Source organism: Bos taurus, chromosome 5 (genome assembly GCF_002263795.3).
Source record: "Bos taurus isolate L1 Dominette 01449 registration number 42190680 breed Hereford chromosome 5, ARS-UCD2.0, whole genome shotgun sequence".
In the NCBI taxonomy this organism is placed as follows: domain Eukaryota; kingdom Metazoa; phylum Chordata; class Mammalia; order Artiodactyla; family Bovidae; genus Bos; species Bos taurus.
In genome coordinates this window covers 102343581-102353065 of record NC_037332.1, presented here as the reverse complement: position 1 = coordinate 102353065, position 9485 = coordinate 102343581, and the positions used below count along the sequence as shown (strand labels likewise).

The window sequence follows — 9485 nt, the reverse complement described above, 5'->3', positions numbered from 1 at the left end:
GCAGCTGAGTTTTGCCTGCAGACCAGCTTAAGAACACTGGAACTACAACAAAATGTGTTCCTCCTTTAACATCTAAAAGTCTGTGAACAGATCTCTTTTCCTTAGTGTTGAATCCTTCGCCATCTGGGCATGTTACACAAGGCCCCTGCAGGCTGCTAGCATCTCCTGAGGCCTTTCCAGGGCCCAGGATTGGAGTGAGGGCTGTACCTGTGTATGATCTCTGTGTTTCCACTCTTTATAACTTAATAGGTGTTCAACTAATGTTTGTTGAATGACTGAAAGGCACTGTGCTAGACATTTAAGAGAAAATACCTTAAATAAAAATAACTACTTTTGAAGCCATCTTTTAGCTAATCGATACTTTGTTTTTGTTTCAAAGGCATAAGTTTTCAGCAATTAAAAAGGCAAATATTGATTTTCAAAAACAAGCAGCTTACCACCAAAAAATATCTCACAACGAAAGCTGCAAATCTCTATCTCTAAGGATACACAGACAAACCACAACACACTAACATGTTGCTTCTTATTAGTCTTAATCAAACCCAACAGAGGAGACAGGGTATTCAGATGATTTATCATTTGGCAGTTTTTCAGTGACAACCACACAGGGACATTACAGGAAGAAAGGTTGTGATTAAAAAGCACAGCTGCACCATCCGTATGACATGAAGATGAGGTGCAGGAAGACTTTTTTGGTTTTGAAAAAAGCAGCTTAATCACTTTGTGAAAGGAGAGTCTTCTTGGGCTGATTTTAAAGGATGCTGTAGAGACCAGGACAACCCAACTGTTCTGCACAACAGTTAGAACTGTGAACTATTAATTTTGGATACTGGTGTACTTTGATTCCCTTTTCTTTATCTTTTGTGAATCTATTATAGGTTTTTTACTTTTTGTTGCCACAAGGCTCACATAAAACATAGATGCAACTGTCTATATTACACTGATAACAAGTTAATTTCAATTATGTACACAAGCTCTACATTTTTATCCCACTTCTACATTTATGTTTTTGATGTCAGAATTTTCCTCTTTTTATATTGTGTTAAAAATTAACAAAATATTTTCTCTATAGCCATTTTAAATACTTTTGTCCCTTGAACTTTATACAAGTGCAAACTGGTAACACATCACCATATTTCAGTGTTAGAGTATTCTGAGTTGGATTCAATACTTACATTTACAAGTTTGGTGTATATTTTCTTTTTTCATGTAATTAATCAGCATCCTTCATTTATCTTGAAAAACTCCCTTCAGCAATCTTATAAGGCAAGCCTAGTGTTGATCAAATCCTTCAACTGCTATTTGTTTGGAAAGTCTTTATCTCATCCTCATTTCTGAAAGAATACTCCTGGGAAAAGTATTCTTGGTTTATAGGGTTTTTTTTTGTTAGTTTGAATACATAAGCCCAACTCTCCTGGCCTGCCAGTTTTCTTCTTAAGAAGTCCACTCTATTCTTAGGAGAATTTCTTTCCTGTAAGCATTTCCTTTTCTCTTGCTGCTTCTAAAATTCTCTCATTGTCTTGATTATAAACAACGAATCTTGGAGAGACCATTTTAAATGAACTCTGAGGAGTGACTTATTAGCTATATGAACTTGATTGTCTAAATCTCATCAGATTTGGGAGTTATCCAGTATTACTTCTTTAAGTACAATCTCTGTCCATTTCTCTCTCTCTTCTTCTGGGACTCCAGTAATATGCAGGTGAATATGTTTCTGTGAATGTCATCCCATAGTTCACCTGGGTTTCTTTCACTCTTTTGCATTCCTTTTTCTTCTTTGCCCTCTGGCTGGTAATGTCAATGGTCCTGTCTTCTATTTCAAAAATTCTTCTGCTGGATCCAGGCTGTTGCTGATGCTTTCTGTTGCCTTTTTTTTTTTTTTTTTCATTTGGTTACATTTCATTCAATGTAATATTAAACTGCAGAATTTCTGCTCAGTTCTTCTTGCTTTTTTCTGTTTGGTTCCTTTTTTTTTTTTTTTTTTTCTTTTGTTTTGTTTGCCTCATGGCACAGTTTGAAGATCTGTTTCCTGATCAGGAATTGAACCCCAGGCATAGCAGTGAAGGCACCAAATTCTAACCACTAAGAATTCAGGAAACACCCTATTTGGCTCCTTGTTTATGATCTCTATGTATGTAAAAAAAAATCTCATTTCATTCACATTGCTCTTCCTGAATTTTTAAATTGTCTTTCTGTGTTTTCTTGGAGCTCATTGAGGTTCCTTAAAACAGCTATTTTTAAACTCGTTATTGAGCAAATCACCGATCTCCACTTTTTCGAGATTGATTATTGGAAATTTGCTCTTTTGGTAGTGTCATATTTCCTTGCTTTCATATTCCTTTAAATCTTGCATTATGGTCTTCACATTTGAGAAAGTAGTTATTTCTTCCAGTCTTTACTGAGAAGTTTTGGGAGAGAAGAAACTTTTATCAGCCCTGCTAGGCATTCTGAGGCTTTCTCAGAACTTTTCTGCTTGTATGCTTGCTGCATACATCTTGCTCTGACATATGGCAGAATTCCTAAGCTTATATGCCTTCTCTTGAGCCTGCAAAGCTAGGTTGAGTGCTCAAAGCCTCCCTTTTGTTTTTTCTAGGGCAGTGTCAAACACTCAAGTGAGTGGTTTCTTCCAGAACTTCAGGGTTGGGTAGGTTTTCTGCACATGGCTACTGCTAAGTCGCTTCAGTCATATCCGACTCTGTGCGACCCCATAGATGGCATCCCACCAGGCTCCCCGTCCCTGGGGTTCTCCAGGCAAGAACACTGGAGTGGGTTGCCATTTCCTTCTCCAATGCATGAAAGTGAAAAGTCAGAGTGAAGTCACTCAGTCGTGTCCGACTCTTAGCTACCTCATGGACTGCAGCCTACCAGGCTCCTCCATCCATGGGATTTTCCAGGCAAGAGTACTGGAGTGGGGTGCCATTGCCTTCTCCAGTGCATGACTACTAGCCATCTCCATCTCCTTACTGTCAGAAACATGCACAGGGAGCCAGTCCCACAGTGAGGGGGCAGGCAGAGTACTGGGATATCTGCAGGTGAGGCATTGCCAGCACTTCAGGTTTGGGTTTCTCAGACTATGTTACTCATATAGGTAGACAATGAATGTAGTCAGCTAATTATTACTATGCAGAGAACTTTTCTGGCTTTTGTGGCTGACCCTGGAATGATATGCCCTCCACCACCGCCTCTCACCAAGGTCCCTGCACTGGCCACATGGATCACTTGGAAGGATTGCCCTCAACTCACTGGGTCTAAACACTCAAAAAATCTGTTCATCAGCTCCAGGCAGCTTCTTGAGCACCTGATCCATAATAGGCTCATCCTGGGACTCTCCCAAATCTGTGTGCTGAATCTTGTCCTACCCACCTCTACCTTGCTGCTGCTAAGTCACTTCAGTCATGTCCGACTCTGTGCGACCCCATAGACAGCAGCCCACCAGGCTCCCCTGTCCCTGGGATTCTCCAGGCAAGAACACTGGAGTCAGTTGCCATTTCCTTCTCCAATGCATGAAAGTGAAAAGTGAAAGTGAAGTCGCTCAGTTGTGTCTGACTTTTAGCGACCCCATGGACTGCAGCCTACCAGGCTCCTCCATCCATGGGATTTTTCAGGCAAGGGTACTGGAGTGGGGTGCCATCGCCTTCTCCAACCTCTACCTTAACTTTTTTGAATTTTATCATCAAAATTATAGTAATCAGCTCTCTGCTTTGGCTTTTTTGACACCATGATTCAGAAGTAAAATATAATCATTTTGGTGGGCACATTTTACTGTCCCATTTATCTCATCAGTTCCCAATGGTGAATGGCCATGTGAGCTGCATGGAAAGAAGCCCTGGACATCTTTTGATCCACATGCATAGCTAAAAATTACAAAGATCATAAGCAGGGCTGTAGATTGGAGCCCTGGACATCATCCAGAGCCATCAACTAAGTAACAAGTTGAGCTCAGCTCACAACCAGATCACCACTCTCAAGTCTTATACTAGTTCAGCAGCTTCTCCACATGTTCATAATGTAATAGGGTGTTTTCGAAACATCATCTTTACTTGCCAGTCTTACAAGTCAACTCTCTTTATGCTGAAGAATCACAGCATGATCACATCTACATTTTCAGTAGTTACTAGATCAAAGCACTCTTGAAACAATACATTTTCAGAGAAGTCCATTGGTCTGAAATGCTTCCTCTAAGAGTTCAGTCTTATCAGATGCTTCCATTCACATCAGTAAAACCCAAATAACCAAAAGTTCCTAATCTTTCTGTCTACACTCCTCCTTCTAGACCTCCTCTGCCTAGGTCTCCACTTTATCACCCTCTTGTCCCACCGGGATACTGGTGTGGGTGAGCACTAATTTGCCATTCATCAACTTGGAGAGAATATGAACTCATGTAATTCACTTCAAAGTCTAGATAACTGGACTGACCAAAAATGACAGTGTCTTGAAGAAACTGCAGGAAGTGATGGACAGGGAAGACTGGATTTAAAAGAGTTTGATAAACAACTAGCCATGGAAAAAGACAGATAAGGAGTCGTGTATGCACTTGAGAAATATACAGATAAAGTAACCTAGGGAATGAGACTTGGAAAGGAACAGGTAGTTAAATAGAGTTAAATGTTTAACTGGCCATGAAAATTTAGGCAGGATAAGGAACACTGTATCCATTCTCTCCCAGTAGACAACCTCCCACTTGACTTTGAGGCTCACACACAATCTAGTGCCCCCAAACTAGTTAAAACAGGAGACATGACATGTCAGGGAAGAACATACATGAATGTTCTGGCTTGGGATTTTTCAATGAGTTCATTTTGGGAGGAAAGAGTGTGAGTGAGGACCAAGTTTTGATCCCTTGTTTAAGTAAGAATGACCTGGAGCATCTGTGATTCTGGACAAAATCATGCCTTCTTTAGTCTCTGAGGGAGGTGAGAAAGCAGGTCAGTTCATCATCTTGTATTTCCTTTGAGGAAATGGTGTTTCAGGACTGATCTTCAAAAAGCATTTGACATGGAACTTGCTAAATTATCAATAAAGTAAAAAAGGTACTCTATTCAGAATCATTCATTTTGAACAATTTCCATATAACACAATCATAGATCAGCACTACTCTATTGAAACACAGGCAATTAAACTCTCTGAGGTTTCATCTCATATTCAATATAACATCATGGGAAAGTCACTGTGGATATTCCCTGGGCACTTAGTTCAATGTCATCATAACCAGGGTCCCACTTCTCTCCCCGAAGCAGCCAGGGGCTTTCTTCTCTTTCCCCAGCATCAGCTTCCTCTCTAGAGACGTTCAGAGAAGAGCCTGAAATAGCAAAGAGAAGTTTGATTAGAACTGAGACAAAGGAACTGGACAGTGTGGTGGAAGCGAGTTAAGCAAGTGGTGGTGACAAAGCATCCCTGGGACCCAGGTGTGGGCAGGAGGCTCAGACTATTTCACATCAGTTACAGTGAGGATGGACCTGGGCTGTCCTCTCAGATCCAGTCCATGCTCTCTGAGGCCTTAGCTCATGTGGAAATTCTGCATCACAAGAGAACTGTGCTCACACAGGAGCTCTGGGAAAACGTGTTTCCAAGCTACATAACCAGCAAGAAGATGCCCAGGTATGGTAAGAATCATAATAGCGAATTTAAATTTTCTCCTCTCACAACTGACAGACATGAAATCACAATGAGAGGGAGACTGAAGACGGAAACAATCTGACTCCTCACTGACAATCCAACTCTGCTGTTGGTTGCCCTGATGTGTGTTCCCAAATACCCACAAATATGATCACAGGTTGCACCATAGTGGGCCCTCCCCAGGGACTACATGGGCCCTCAGATGGAGATACATTCTTTTCTGGAGAATGAGTGTCTTCTCCCGCCACTAAATTTCTGGAGCAGATTAGACTCTGTGGAGTGCATGGATGCTCAGATGTGCCCAACTCTTTTGCATGGATTGTAACCTGCCAGGTTCTTCTGTCCGTGGATGTTTCTAGGCAAGAATAATGGAGTGTGCTGCCATTTCCTTCTCCAGGGGATCTTCCCAACACAAAGACTGAACCTCTATCTCCTCCATCTCCTGCACTGGCAGGCAGATCCTTCACCACTAAGCCACCTGGGAAGCCCTTAGCTGCCCACCCATCTGAGAAACCCTTATATGCCCAGAGGTTATAGATTCTGAATCTATAATACACCACCATGGCTTAATGTTAAGGCCACTGTATATCTTAGACTTTGTACATGTTACTGTAACATACAAACACAACACATCTTAAATTATCAAAATGCTTCACAAATACCATTACTGCAATATCTTTTTTTAAATCTCTAATTACATTTCATGAATGAGACAGTGCAAAGATGTTATCAAAATAGTTTTTCCATTTTTAGACTTGGTAAATATACTCAATTAATCTACAAGTCTTAACAAAAATATACCAAAGATGCATTGATAAATTTACTCAAACATTATGGAGACACAGATCCCAAGAACACAGAGTGATTCCTCCCTCCCAAGGAGCCCAAGGAGCCTGACAGGAACAAAGAAAGGAATATGATCAAAGTGATGCTATCAAATACACAAGGTCATCCAAGTTTGGAATCTCTAAGAAGGATGGGCATTGAGGAGCTCAAATTCACCCTTTCCAGGACAGAGACCAAAGACTGCAGGAGATCAGCTAACCCCACTCATCTCTCTGAGAGGGTCTCAATCCTATCCTCCTTCTCTGGGAACACTTCCTCCTTGCTCCCCTGAGTGGCAGGAGGAGCCCCAAGCACTGGTACCTCTTCAGCATCATCATAATCCTCACCAGGGGCATCAGTCCTCTGATCTGGGGCTTCTGAGGGCAGAGCAGGGAGTCAGATGAAACTACAATAAGTGGGTTGGTCTGGAAAAGACCTAAGATCCCTTCTGAACCAGAGTTTCTGAGCCACTAAACAGAAGCACCAGTCACTCATTGTTTCAATACATTTTTTTCTTGAAGACCATGTTTCATTTTGATATGTCCATAAACCAAAAGATGATTCCAAAATATCAATATTTCTTTATTAAAATTAAATATTTCAAAGCAACACTTACACCAATGAGGATTACTAAAATAAGTTGACAAACTGTGCTTTACAGATGCTATTTCTTAAAGCAATGTGTACCTGTTGTGATGGAATGAGGGTGACTAAGGACATATAAAGCCCAGCCCCAGCATGAGACATCACAGAACAGCCAGAGAAGGGGGAGGACAGACCCTGTCTGGACTCAGGGGATCCCTCTGGTCCATCAAAAGAAGACTGTTTTCTTTGCATCTCGTCTCTATGAAGGAAACTCTCCTCCCCAACACCCAGCTACGGCAGGTCCATGTCTATTACCCGGAGTGGATCTGTAGTCATTGTTGTCTTCACTGTCCCTCATGTAACATGGCAGCTTGTTTCCTGAGTCATTTGAAAGGAAGCTTAATGTGGAGACAAACATCACACAAGACACAGAACGACCCTCCCCACACCACAGGATCTGTGTTAAGTCTGAGATGGGACAGACTTGGCTCCTGCAGTGTAGATAGAGGCTGGGGTCTCACGGGGCTCTAAGAGGCCATCCAACTGCTTTGGAGGAGCCGCCTCTGTGAGTCTGGGGCACACGTGGGGTCTGCGGATAATCAGAAGACAGCTTACAGCCAGAGGGTGCTAACAACCAGAGGTCCCCGGAGGACTGGCAGAGACACCCACGTGGGCTGTCCTGAAGATCTTTCTGCGCCAGTGTTCCAAAATCATCAACTTCCTCATACATGCCTTCATTGACAGCATCTTTGAAACTGGATAGAGCTGAAAGATCCCCCAGAAAGTCAGAGATGCTGCCCCAGACACCCCGATCCAGCAGGCCCACATTCATCTCCCTAATGTTCACACAGGGGCTGCCAGGACCTCAGCATCACCTCCCATCCAGTGCATTGTGTCGGCACCTTCTCACCTCATCTGACCCTGAATACAGCTCAGCCCCAACTCTGTCTGGTCTCACAAGAGTGGCCATGACTTATGATAGTTCACACCCTAGTCCTCTTTCTACTCAGCCCTTAGAGTTCCATGGAGGAGAACATGGAGTTCTGCAGACTCAGAACAGAGACCTTGCCCAGGTTCCCCTCCTCACACCTGTGCCATCTCCCGCCTCCACACACTCTTCCTGATCCCCAGTTCCACCTGCAGCCCACCTCTGCACTCTGCTCTCCATCTGAGGAGCTGAGTCACCAGGATGATGAGGACCAGGAAGAGAAGGGCCCCCAGGATGAGGCAGAGGACCCCAGGCAGGGAGAAGACGCCAGGGATTTGAGTTTCATCCCTAAAAAGAACAAGGGAAGTGGGTTGGAGAAGGTCCTGGGCACAGAGAAACCCCTGCCAGCATTTCCAGAAGCTCCAGACGATGGTGTCCCAGCCTCAGGGACAAGTACGCTAACAGACTGTGCTCCTCTGGGTCTCGTCCTGAGACAAGTCAACTCCACTCTGGCCAGTGTGGTCCCAAGGCAGAGCTGGGGATTGTCAGGGAGCTGCCCTGTCAAGACAGCGTTTGAGGACCTGGCTGATCCCCTCTCCTTGGGCTTCAGGAGACAGAGCATCAAACAGTCCTGGGACCCACACTTCACTGATGAGGAGCAACACTCAGGGGCACGTGGGAGAAACTTAGATTATGCAACATGGGAACCAGACCCACTTGGACCCCGGGCATGAGAACCTTTGACCCTGGGAATCAAGGCAGGGGAGTTCCCCAACGTAATGCCCTGGCTTCCCCACCCACCTCCCCGCCACCATCCAGGAGTTCCTCAGACTCTTTCCTCTCCTGAGTTGTCAGAGAGCCCACAGAACAGGTCCCAAGAATCTGAGTATTCTCCCCTGACCGTAGATGAAGGCACAGTACCTGCTGTAGTCAGGGGCAATGTTGTCCTGGCACCCAAAGAGAAAAACAGCTGTTTGGACCAGGGTGATTGGCCAGATGCAAGGCAGCCCATTTTTCCCTCCTGAGCCTAAAATCACCCTTCAGTCTCCACAACATCAGTGTCCAGTCCTCCTAGCTCCCCCGTCCTAGATCAGAGCCTCAGCACCAGGACACTGTCTGAACACAAACTCCCCACCACCCCCAGCCCAGCCCACTGCCCCCACGCTGCCCCAGCTCACCCAAGGTGGACCCCGAGCCCCTCACTCACCAGAGCACCTCACACCAGCATCCTCCTCGTGCTTGCAGCCGCTCTGCCCCCAGGGCTCCGCAGCACAGTCTCACAAGGACTCCCAGCCCCCACACTGCACCGCGACCTGCCAGATGCTCCCATTTCCAGGGCCAAACCCTGCAGCCCGCATGGCTTCCAGGGCTGGGCCACAGCCCAGGTGCTGATACACCACTGTGGCCTCTGCCAGGCTCCAGGAGTCATCTCACATGGTGCCCCAGGAGCTGCTGTGCCAGACCTCCACCTGCCTTGAGCACTCGGTGTCTCCGCCCCTGAGCCGGAGCTTCTCTCTGTCTGAAAAGGCAG

At 44.8% G+C, this 9485-nt stretch overlaps 1 pseudogene; it reads right to left on the bottom strand.

Annotated features, from left to right (window-relative positions):
• Positions 1-5079: 5079 nt before the first annotated feature.
• LOC100335428 (antigen WC1.1-like) overlaps positions 5080-9485 on the bottom strand; it is a 42390-nt pseudogene continuing 37984 nt past the window's right edge.